General features: G+C 45.1%; 5 non-coding genes across 5 annotated transcripts; all 5 read right to left on the bottom strand.

Moving 5' to 3' along the window:
* Window positions 1-1,816: 1,816 nt before the first annotated feature.
* Window positions 1,817-1,890, bottom strand: trnat-cgu (transfer RNA threonine (anticodon CGU)). The gene has a single exon. It is a non-coding gene; the product is annotated as a tRNA-Thr (tRNA).
* Window positions 1,891-3,122: 1,232 nt separating this feature from the next.
* trnat-cgu (transfer RNA threonine (anticodon CGU)) lies at window positions 3,123-3,196 on the bottom strand. The gene has a single exon. It is a non-coding gene; the product is annotated as a tRNA-Thr (tRNA).
* Window positions 3,197-5,428: 2,232 nt separating this feature from the next.
* Window positions 5,429-5,502, bottom strand: trnat-cgu (transfer RNA threonine (anticodon CGU)). Its single transcript has one exon. It is a non-coding gene; the product is annotated as a tRNA-Thr (tRNA).
* A 2,643-nt stretch (window positions 5,503-8,145) lies between these two features.
* Window positions 8,146-8,219, bottom strand: trnat-cgu (transfer RNA threonine (anticodon CGU)). Its single transcript has one exon. It is a non-coding gene; the product is annotated as a tRNA-Thr (tRNA).
* A 1,970-nt stretch (window positions 8,220-10,189) lies between these two features.
* On the bottom strand, window positions 10,190-10,263 carry trnat-cgu (transfer RNA threonine (anticodon CGU)). Its single transcript has one exon. It is a non-coding gene; the product is annotated as a tRNA-Thr (tRNA).
* Window positions 10,264-11,335: the final 1,072 nt, after the last annotated feature.

Genomic DNA, 11,335 nt, shown 5'->3' with positions numbered 1-11,335 from the left:
AGGACTCTCCCATTCCCCAGTGCCTACACTCAGGCGTAAGAAACAAAACAAAACAAAACAAAACAAAACAAAACAAAACAAAACAAAACAAAACAAAACAAAACAAAACAAAACAAAACAAAACAAAACAAAACAAAACAAAACAAAATCTGGATGCAGGCTGCAACAAAGGAAGCACACAGAGGTGAAAACGTAAGGTTGACGGGAGCAACAAGCTCCCTGTTGCGACTGTCCAGGGGCGGCAATGGGAATTGGACGTTAGGTAAGTAGCATAGTAGCATAACAGCAGATCACGGACCACTGTCAATCAGATGCTTGCCTTTCCGTCCATCCATCCATCTATCTATCTATCTATCTTTGACTCTCGATATCTAACTCTCTTGCTTGCTATCGCTCCCCCAATGGTCAGTAGCATAGTAGCATAACAGCAGATCACGGACCACTGTCAATCAGATGCTTGCCTTGCCGTCCATCCATCCATCTATCTATCTATCTATCTATGACTCTCGATATCTAACTCTCTTGCTTGCTATCGCTCCCCCAATGGTCAGTAGCATAGTAGCATAACAGCAGATCACGGACCACTGTCAATCAGATGCTTGCCTTGACGTCCATCCATCTATCTATCTATCTATCTATGACTCTCAATATCTAACTCTCTTGCTTGCTATCGCTACCACAATGGTCAGTAGAATAGTAGCATATCAGGAGATCATAGACCACTGTCAATCAGATGCTTGCCTTGCCGTCCATCCATCCATCTATCTATCTATCTATCTTTGACTCTCGATATCTAACTCTCTTGCTTGCTATCGCTCCCCCAATGGTCAGTAGCATAGTAGCATAACAGCAGATCACGGACCACTGTCAATCAGATGCTTGCCTTGCCGTCCATCCATCCATCTATCTATCTATCTATCTATGACTCTCGATATCTAACTCTCTTGCTTGCTATCGCTCCCCCAATGGTCAGTAGCATAGTAGCATAACAGCAGATCACGGACCACTGTCAATCAGATGCTTGCCATGCCGTCCATCCATCCATCTATCTATCTATCTATCTATGACTCTCGATATCTAACTCTCTTGCTTGCTATCGCTCCCCCAATGGTCAGTAGCATAGTAGCATAACAGCAGATCACGGACCACTGTCAATCAGATGCTTGCCTTGCCATCCATCCATCTATCTATCTATCTATCTATCTATCTATCTATCTATCTATCTATCTATCCATCTATCTATCTATCTATGACTCTCGATATCTAACTCTCTTGCTTGCTATCGCTCCCCCAATGGTCAGTAGCATAGTAGCATAACAGCAGATCACGGACCACTGTCAATCAGATGCTTGCCTTGCCGTCCATCCATCCATCTATCTATCTATCTATCTAGCTATCTATCTAGCTATTTAGCTAGCTATCAATCTATGACTCTCAATATCTAACTCTCTTGCTTGCTATCTCTCCCCCAATGGTCACGTATGTTGCATTCAACGACAAAGAAAATCGTGTGCTGGAAATGATTTCTGGCAACTGTGAAGGAACAGCACGACTGCAGCAAGCACAACACCTCCGTCTGTGTCTGTGGCGCAATCGGTCAGCGTGTTCGGCTGTTAACCGAAAGGATGGTGGTTTGAATCCACCCAGGGACGGCCCACTTTTCCCCCCGCCCCTTGTTATTGTTTCTACTTCTGGCGGTCACCTTGCCAGACTGCGGCTACAGTAACCTTAAGCTGCTTGCTGCGGACGGCCATCTTGGAAAAAAGGATTGAGCGTTTAGAAACTTCCTTTCCATTGCCTAGGCCAACATAAACCAAGGCACTGCTAGGAGTCGAACCCAGGGTTTCCTGTTTACGAGACAGGCGCTTTGACCAACTAAGCCACGGTACCAGGACTCTCCCATTCCCCAGTGCCTACACTCAGGCGTAAGAAACAAAACAAAACAAAACAAAACAAAACAAAACAAAACAAAACAAAACAAAACAAAACAAAACAAAACAAAACAAAACAAAACAAAACAAAACAAAACAAAACAAAACAAAACAAAACAAAACAAAATCTGGATGCAGGCTGCAACAAAGGAAGCACACAGAGGTGAAAACGTAAGGTTGACGGGAGCAACAAGCTCCCTGTTGCGACTGTCCAGGGGCGGCAATGGGAATTGGACGTTAGGTAAGTAGCATAGTAGCATAACAGCAGATCACGGACCACTGTCAATCAGATGCTTGCTTTTCCGTCCATCCATCCATCTATCTATCTATCTATCTATGACTCTCGATATCTAACTCTCTTGCTTGCTATCGCTCCCCCAATGGTCAGTAGCATAGTAGCATAACAGCAGATCACGGACCACTGTCAATCAGATGCTTGCCTTGCCGTCCATCCATCCATCTATCTATCTATCTATCTATGACTCTCGATATCTAACTCTCTTGCTTGCTATCGCTCCCCCAATGGTCAGTAGCATAGTAGCATAACAGCAGATCACGGACCACTGTCAATCAGATGCTTGCCTTGCCGTCCATCCATCCATCCATCTATCTATCTATCTATCTATGACTCTTGATATCTAACTCTCTTGCTTGCTATCGCTACCCCAATGGTCAGTAGAATAGTAGCATATCAGCAGATCATGGACCACAGTCAATCAGATGCTTGCCTTGCCGTCCATCCATCCATCTATCTATCTATCTATCTAGCTATCTATCTAGCTATTTAGCTAGCTATCAATCTATGACTCTCAATATCTAACTCTCTTGCTTGCTATCGCTCCCCCAATGGTCACGTATGTTGCATTCAACAACAAAGAAAATCGTGTGCTGGAAATGATTTCTGGCAACTGTGAAGGAACTGCACGACTGCAGCAAGCACAACACCTCCGTCTGTGTCTGTTGCGCAATCGGTCAGCGTGTTCGGCTGTTAACCGAAAGGATGGTGGTTTGAATCCACCCAGGGACGGCCCACTTTTCCCCCCGCCCCTTGTTATTGTTTCTACTTCTGGCGGTCACCTTGCCAGACTGCGGCTACAGTAACCTTAAGCTGCTTGCTGCGGACGGCCATCTTGGAAAAATGTATTGAGTGTTTTGAAACTTCCTTTCCATTGCCTAGGCCAACATAAACCAAGGCACTGCTAGGAGTCGAACCCAGGGTTTCCTGTTTACGAGACAGGCGCTTTGACCAACTAAGCCACGGTGCCAGGACTCTCCCATTCCCCAGTGCCTACACTCAGGCGTAAGAAACAAAACAACAAAACAAAACAAAACAAAACAAAACAAAACAAAACAAAACAAAACAAAACAAAACAAAACAAAACAAAACAAAACAAAACAAAACAAAACAAAACAAAACAAAACAAAACAAAATCTGGATGCAGGCTGCAACAAAGGAAGCACACAGAGGTGAAAACGTAAGGTTGACGGGAGCAACAAGCTCCCTGTTGCGACTGTCCAGGGGCGGCAATGGGAATTGGACGTTAGGTAAGTAGCATAGTAGCATAACAGCAGATCACGGACCACTGTCAATCAGATGCTTGCCTTTCCGTCCATCCATCCATCTATCTATCTATCTATCTATGACTCTCGATATCTAACTCTCTTGCTTGCTATCGCTCCCCCAATGGTCAGTAGCATAGTAGCATAACAGCAGATCACGGACCACTGTCAATCAGATGCTTGCCTTGCCGTCCATCCATCCATCCATCTATCTATCTATCTATCTATGACTCTCGATATCTAACTCTCTTGCTTGCTATCGCTCCCCCAATGGTCAGTAGCATAGTAGCATAACAGCAGATCACGGACCACTGTCAATCAGATGCTTGCCTTGCCGTCCATCCATCCATCCATCTATCTATCTATCTATCTATGACTCTCGATATCTAACTCTCTTGCTTGCTATCGCTCCCCCAATGGTCAGTAGCATAGTAGCATAACAGCAGATCACGGACCACTGACAATCAGATGCTTGCCTTGCCGTCCATCCATCCATCTATCTATCTATCTATCTATGACTCTCGATATCTAACTCTCTTGCTTGCTATCGCTCCCCCAATGGTCAGTAGCATAGTAGCATAACAGCATTTCACGGACCACTGTCAATCAGATGCTTGCCTTGCCGTCCATCCATCCATCTATCTATCTATCTATCTATGACTCTCGATATCTAACTCTCTTGCTTGCTATCGCTCCCCCAATGGTCAGTAGCATAGTAGCATAACAGCAGATCACGGACCACTGTCAATCAGATGCTTGCCTTGCTGTCCATCCATCCATCTATCTATCTATCTATCTATGACTCTCGATATCTAACTCTCTTGCTTGCTATCGCTCCCCCAATGGTCAGTAGCATAGTAGCATAACAGCAGATCACGGACCACTGTCAATCAGATGCTTGCCTTGCCGTCCATCCATCCATCTATCTATCTATCTATCTATGACTCTCGATATCTAACTCTCTTGCTTGCTATCGCTCCCCCAATGGTCAGTAGCATAGTAGCATAACAGCAGATCACGGACCACTGTCAATCAGATGCTTGCCTTGCCGTCCATCCATCCATCTATCTATCTATCTATCTTTGACTCTCGATATCTAACTCTCTTGCTTGCTATCGCTCCCCCAATGGTCAGTAGCATAGTAGCATAACAGCAGATCACGGACCACTGTCAATCAGATGCTTGCCTTGCCGTCCATCCATCCATCTATCTATCTATCTATCTATGACTCTCGATATCTAACTCTCTTGCTTGCTATCGCTCCCCCAATGGTCAGTAGCATAGTAGCATAACAGCAGATCACGGACCACTGTCAATCAGATGCTTGCCTTGCCGTCCATCCATCCATCCATCTATCTATCTATCTATCTATGACTCTTGATATCTAACTCTCTTGCTTGCTATCGCTACCCCAATGGTCAGTAGAATAGTAGCATATCAGCAGATCATGGACCACAGTCAATCAGATGCTTGCCTTGCCGTCCATCCATCCATCTATCTATCTATCTATCTAGCTATCTATCTAGCTATTTAGCTAGCTATCAATCTATGACTCTCAATATCTAACTCTCTTGCTTGCTATCGCTCCCCCAATGGTCACGTATGTTGCATTCAACAACAAAGAAAATCGTGTGCTGGAAATGATTTCTGGCAACTGTGAAGGAACTGCACGACTGCAGCAAGCACAACACCTCCGTCTGTGTCTGTTGCGCAATCGGTCAGCGTGTTCGGCTGTTAACCGAAAGGATGGTGGTTTGAATCCACCCAGGGACGGCCCACTTTTCCCCCCGCCCCTTGTTATTGTTTCTACTTCTGGCGGTCACCTTGCCAGACTGCGGCTACAGTAACCTTAAGCTGCTTGCTGCGGACGGCCATCTTGGAAAAATGTATTGAGTGTTTTGAAACTTCCTTTCCATTGCCTAGGCCAACATAAACCAAGGCACTGCTAGGAGTCGAACCCAGGGTTTCCTGTTTACGAGACAGGCGCTTTGACCAACTAAGCCACGGTGCCAGGACTCTCCCATTCCCCAGTGCCTACACTCAGGCGTAAGAAACAAAACAACAAAACAAAACAAAACAAAACAAAACAAAACAAAACAAAACAAAACAAAACAAAACAAAACAAAACAAAACAAAACAAAACAAAACAAAACAAAACAAAATCTGGATGCAGGCTGCAACAAAGGAAGCACACAGAGGTGAAAACGTAAGGTTGACGGGAGCAACAAGCTCCCTGTTGCGACTGTCCAGGGGCGGCAATGGGAATTGGACGTTAGGTAAGTAGCATAGTAGCATAACAGCAGATCACGGACCACTGTCAATCAGATGCTTGCCTTTCCGTCCATCCATCCATCTATCTATCTATCTATCTATGACTCTCGATATCTAACTCTCTTGCTTGCTATCGCTCCCCCAATGGTCAGTAGCATAGTAGCATAACAGCAGATCACGGACCACTGTCAATCAGATGCTTGCCTTGCCGTCCATCCATCCATCCATCTATCTATCTATCTATCTATGACTCTCGATATCTAACTCTCTTGCTTGCTATCGCTCCCCCAATGGTCAGTAGCATAGTAGCATAACAGCAGATCACGGACCACTGTCAATCAGATGCTTGCCTTGCCGTCCATCCATCCATCCATCTATCTATCTATCTATCTATGACTCTCGATATCTAACTCTCTTGCTTGCTATCGCTCCCCCAATGGTCAGTAGCATAGTAGCATAACAGCAGATCACGGACCACTGACAATCAGATGCTTGCCTTGCCGTCCATCCATCCATCTATCTATCTATCTATCTATGACTCTCGATATCTAACTCTCTTGCTTGCTATCGCTCCCCCAATGGTCAGTAGCATAGTAGCATAACAGCAGATCACGGACCACTGTCAATCAGATGCTTGCCTTGCCGTCCATCCATCCATCTATCTATCTATCTATCTATGACTCTCGATATCTAACTCTCTTGCTTGCTATCGCTCCCCCAATGGTCAGTAGCATAGTAGCATAACAGCAGATCACGGACCACTGTCAATCAGATGCTTGCCTTGCTGTCCATCCATCCATCTATCTATCTATCTATCTATGACTCTCGATATCTAACTCTCTTGCTTGCTATCGCTCCCCCAATGGTCAGTAGCATAGTAGCATAACAGCAGATCACGGACCACTGTCAATCAGATGCTTGCCTTGCCGTCCATCCATCCATCTATCTATCTATCTATCTATGACTCTCGATATCTAACTCTCTTGCTTGCTATCGCTCCCCCAATGGTCAGTAGCATAGTAGCATAACAGCAGATCACGGACCACTGTCAATCAGATGCTTGCCTTGCCGTCCATCCATCCATCCATCTATCTATCTATCTATCTATGACTCTCGATATCTAACTCTCTTGCTTGCTATCGCTCCCCCAATGGTCAGTAGCATAGTAGCATAACAGCAGATCACGGACCACTGACAATCAGATGCTTGCCTTGCCGTCCATCCATCCATCTATCTATCTATCTATCTATGACTCTCGATATCTAACTCTCTTGCTTGCTATCGCTCCCCCAATGGTCAGTAGCATAGTAGCATAACAGCAGATCACGGACCACTGTCAATCAGATGCTTGCCTTGCCGTCCATCCATCCATCTATCTATCTATCTATCTATGACTCTCGATATCTAACTCTCTTGCTTGCTATCGCTCCCCCAATGGTCAGTAGCATAGTAGCATAACAGCAGATCACGGACCACTGTCAATCAGATGCTTGCCTTGCTGTCCATCCATCCATCTATCTATCTATCTATCTATGACTCTCGATATCTAACTCTCTTGCTTGCTATCGCTCCCCCAATGGTCAGTAGCATAGTAGCATAACAGCAGATCACGGACCACTGTCAATCAGATGCTTGCCTTGCCGTCCATCCATCCATCTATCTATCTATCTATCTATGACTCTTGATATCTAACTATCTTGCTTGCTATCGCTCCCCCAATGGTCAGTAGCATAGTAGCATAACAGCAGATCACGGACCACTATCAATCAGATGCTTGCCTTGCCGTCCATCCATCCATCTATCTATCTATCTATCTATGACTCTTGATATCTAACTCTCTTGCTTGCTATCGCTACCCCAATGGTCAGTAGAATAGTAGCATATCAGCAGATCATGGACCACAGTCAATCAGATGCTTGCCTTGCCGTCCATCCATCCATCTATCTATCTATCTATCTAGCTATCTATCTAGCTATTTAGCTAGCTATCAATCTATGACTCTCAATATCTAACTCTCTTGCTTGCTATCTCTCCCCCAATGGTCACGTATGTTGCATTCAACAACAAAGAAAATCGTGTGCTGGAAATGATTTCTGGCAACTGTGAAGGAACAGCACGACTGCAGCAAGCACAACACCTCCGTCTGTGTCTGTTGCGCAATCGGTCAGCGTGTTCGGCTGTTAACCGAAAGGATGGTGGTTTGAATCCACCCAGGGACGGCCCACTTTTCCCCCCGCCCCTTGTTATTGTTTCTACTTCTGGCGGTCACCTTGCCAGACTGCGGCTACAGTAACCTTAAGCTGCTTGCTGCGGACGGCCATCTTGGAAAAATGGATTGAGCGTTTAGAAACTTCCTTTCCATTGCCTAGGCCAACATAAACCAAGGCACTGCTAGGAGTCGAACCCAGGGTTTCCTGTTTACGAGACAGGCGCTTTGACCAACTAAGCCACGGTGCCAGGACTCTCCCATTCCCCAGTGCCTACACTCAGGCGTAAGAAACAAAACAACAAAACAAAACAAAACAAAACAAAACAAAACAAAACAAAACAAAACAAAACAAAACAAAACAAAACAAAACAAAACAAAACAAAACAAAACAAAACAAAATCTGGATGCAGGCTGCAACAAAGGAAGCACACAGAGGTGAAAACGTAAGGTTGACGGGAGCAACAAGCTCCCTGTTGCGACTGTCCAGGGGCGGCAATGGGAATTGGACGTTAGGTAAGTAGCATAGTAGCATAACAGCAGATCACGGACCACTGTCAATCAGATGCTTGCCTTTCCGTCCATCCATCCATCTATCTATCTATCTATCTATGACTCTCGATATCTAACTCTCTTGCTTGCTATCGCTCCCCCAATGGTCAGTAGCATAGTAGCATAACAGCAGATCACGGACCACTGTCAATCAGATGCTTGCCTTGCCGTCCATCCATCCATCTATCTATCTATCTATCTATCTATGACTCTCGATATCTAACTCTCTTGCTTGCTATCGCTCCCCCAATGGTCAGTAGCATAGTAGCATAACAGCAGATCACGGACCACTGTCAATCAGATGCTTGCCTTGCCGTCCATCCATCCATCCATCCATCTATCTATCTATCTATCTATCTATCTATCTATCTATCTATGACTCTCGATATCTAACTCTCTTGCTTGCTATCGCTTCCCCAATGGTCAGTAGCATAGTAGCATAACAGCAGATCACGGACCACTTGTAAAACAGATGCTTACCTTGCCGTCCATCCATCCATCCATCTATCTATCTATCTATCTATGACTCTCGATATCTAACTCTCTTGCTTGCTATCGCTCCCCCAATGGTCAGTAGCATAGTAGCATAACAGCAGATCACGGACCACTGTCAATCAGATGCTTGCCTTGCCGTCCATCCATCCATCCATCTATCTATCTATCTATCTATGACTCTCGATATCTAACTCTCTTGCTTGCTATCGCTCCCCCAATGGTCAGTAGCATAGTAGCATAACAGCAGATCACGGACCACTGTCAATCAGATGCTTGCCTTGCCGTCCATCCATCCATCCATCTATCTATCTATCTATCTATGACTCTCGATATCTAACTCTCTTGCTTGCTATCGCTCCCCCAATGGTCAGTAGCATAGTAGCATAACAGCAGATCACGGACCACTGTCAATCAGATGCTTGCCTTGCCGTCCATCCATCCATCTATCTATCTATCTATCTATGACTCTCGATATCTAACTCTCTTGCTTGCTATCGCTCCCCCAATGGTCAGTAGCATAGTAGCATAACAGCAGATCACGGACCACTGTCAATCAGATGCTTGCCTTGCCGTCCATCCATCCATCCATCTATCTATCTATCTATCTATGACTCTTGATATCTAACTCTCTTGCTTGCTATCGCTACCCCAATGGTCAGTAGAATAGTAGCATATCAGCAGATCATGGACCACAGTCAATCAGATGCTTGCCTTGCCGTCCATCCATCCATCTATCTATCTATCTATCTAGCTATCTATCTAGCTTTTTAGCTAGCTATCAATCTATGACTCTCAATATCTAACTCTCTTGCTTGCTATCGCTCCCCCAATGGTCACGTATGTTGCATTCAACAACAAAGAAAATCGTGTGCTGGAAATGATTTCTGGCAACTGTGAAGGAACTGCACGACTGCAGCAAGCACAACACCTCCGTCTGTGTCTGTTGCGCAATCGGTCAGCGTGTTCGGCTGTTAACCGAAAGGATGGTGGTTTGAATCCACCCAGGGACGGCCCACTTTTCCCCCCGCCCCTTGTTATTGTTTCTACTTCTGGCGGTCACCTTGCCAGACTGCGGCTACAGTAACCTTAAGCTGCTTGCTGCGGACGGCCATCTTGGAAAAATGTATTGAGTGTTTTGAAACTTCCTTTCCATTGCCTAGGCCAACATAAACCAAGGCACTGCTAGGAGTCGAACCCAGGGTTTCCTGTTTACGAGACAGGCGCTTTGACCAACTAAGCCACGGTGCCAGGACTCTCCCATTCCCCAGTGCCTACACTCAGGCGTAAGAAACAAAACAACAAAACAAAACAAAACAAAACAAAACAAAACAAAACAAAACAAAACAAAACAAAACAAAACAAAACAAAACAAAACAAAACAAAACAAAACAAAACAAAACAAAATCTGGATGCAGGCTGCAACAAAGGAAGCACACAGAGGTGAAAACGTAAGGTTGACGGGAGCAACAAGCTCCCTGTTGCGACTGTCCAGGGGCGGCAATGGGAATTGGACGTTAGGTAAGTAGCATAGTAGCATAACAGCAGATCACGGACCACTGTCAATCAGATGCTTGCCTTTCCGTCCATCCATCCATCTATCTATCTATCTATCTATGACTCTCGATATCTAACTCTCTTGCTTGCTATCGCTCCCCCAATGGTCAGTAGCATAGTAGCATAACAGCAGATCACGGACCACTGTCAATCAGATGCTTGCCTTGCCGTCCATCCATCCATCTATCTATCTATCTATCTATCTATGACTCTCGATATCTAACTCTCTTGCTTGCTATCGCTCCCCCAATGGTCAGTAGCATAGTAGCATAACAGCAGATCACGGACCACTGTCAATCAGATGCTTGCCTTGCCGTCCATCCATCCATCCATCCATCTATCTATCTATCTATCTATCTATCTATGACTCTCGATATCTAACTCTCTTGCTTGCTATCGCTTCCCCAATGGTCAGTAGCATAGTAGCATAACAGCAGATCACGGACCACTGTCAATCAGATGCTTGCCTTGCCGTCCATCCATCTATTTATCTAGCTAGCTATCTATCTATGACTCTCGATATCTAACTCTCTTGCTTGCTATCGCTCCCCCAATGGTCAGTAGCATAGTAGCATAACAGCAGATCACGGACCACTGTCAATCAGATGCTTGCCTTGCCGTCCATCCATCCATCCATCTATCTATCTATCTATCTATGACTCTCGATATCTAACTCTCTTGCTTGCTATCGCTCCCCCAATGGTCAGTAGCATAGTAGCATAACAGCAGATCACGGACCACTGTCAATCAGATGCTTGCCTTGCCG

This window comes from Amia ocellicauda, chromosome 2 (assembly GCF_036373705.1).
Source record: "Amia ocellicauda isolate fAmiCal2 chromosome 2, fAmiCal2.hap1, whole genome shotgun sequence".
Classification (NCBI taxonomy): Eukaryota; Metazoa; Chordata; class Actinopteri; order Amiiformes; family Amiidae; genus Amia; species Amia ocellicauda.
Note: the sequence above shows the minus strand (reverse complement) of the source record. Positions and strands in the feature narration are given on the sequence as shown.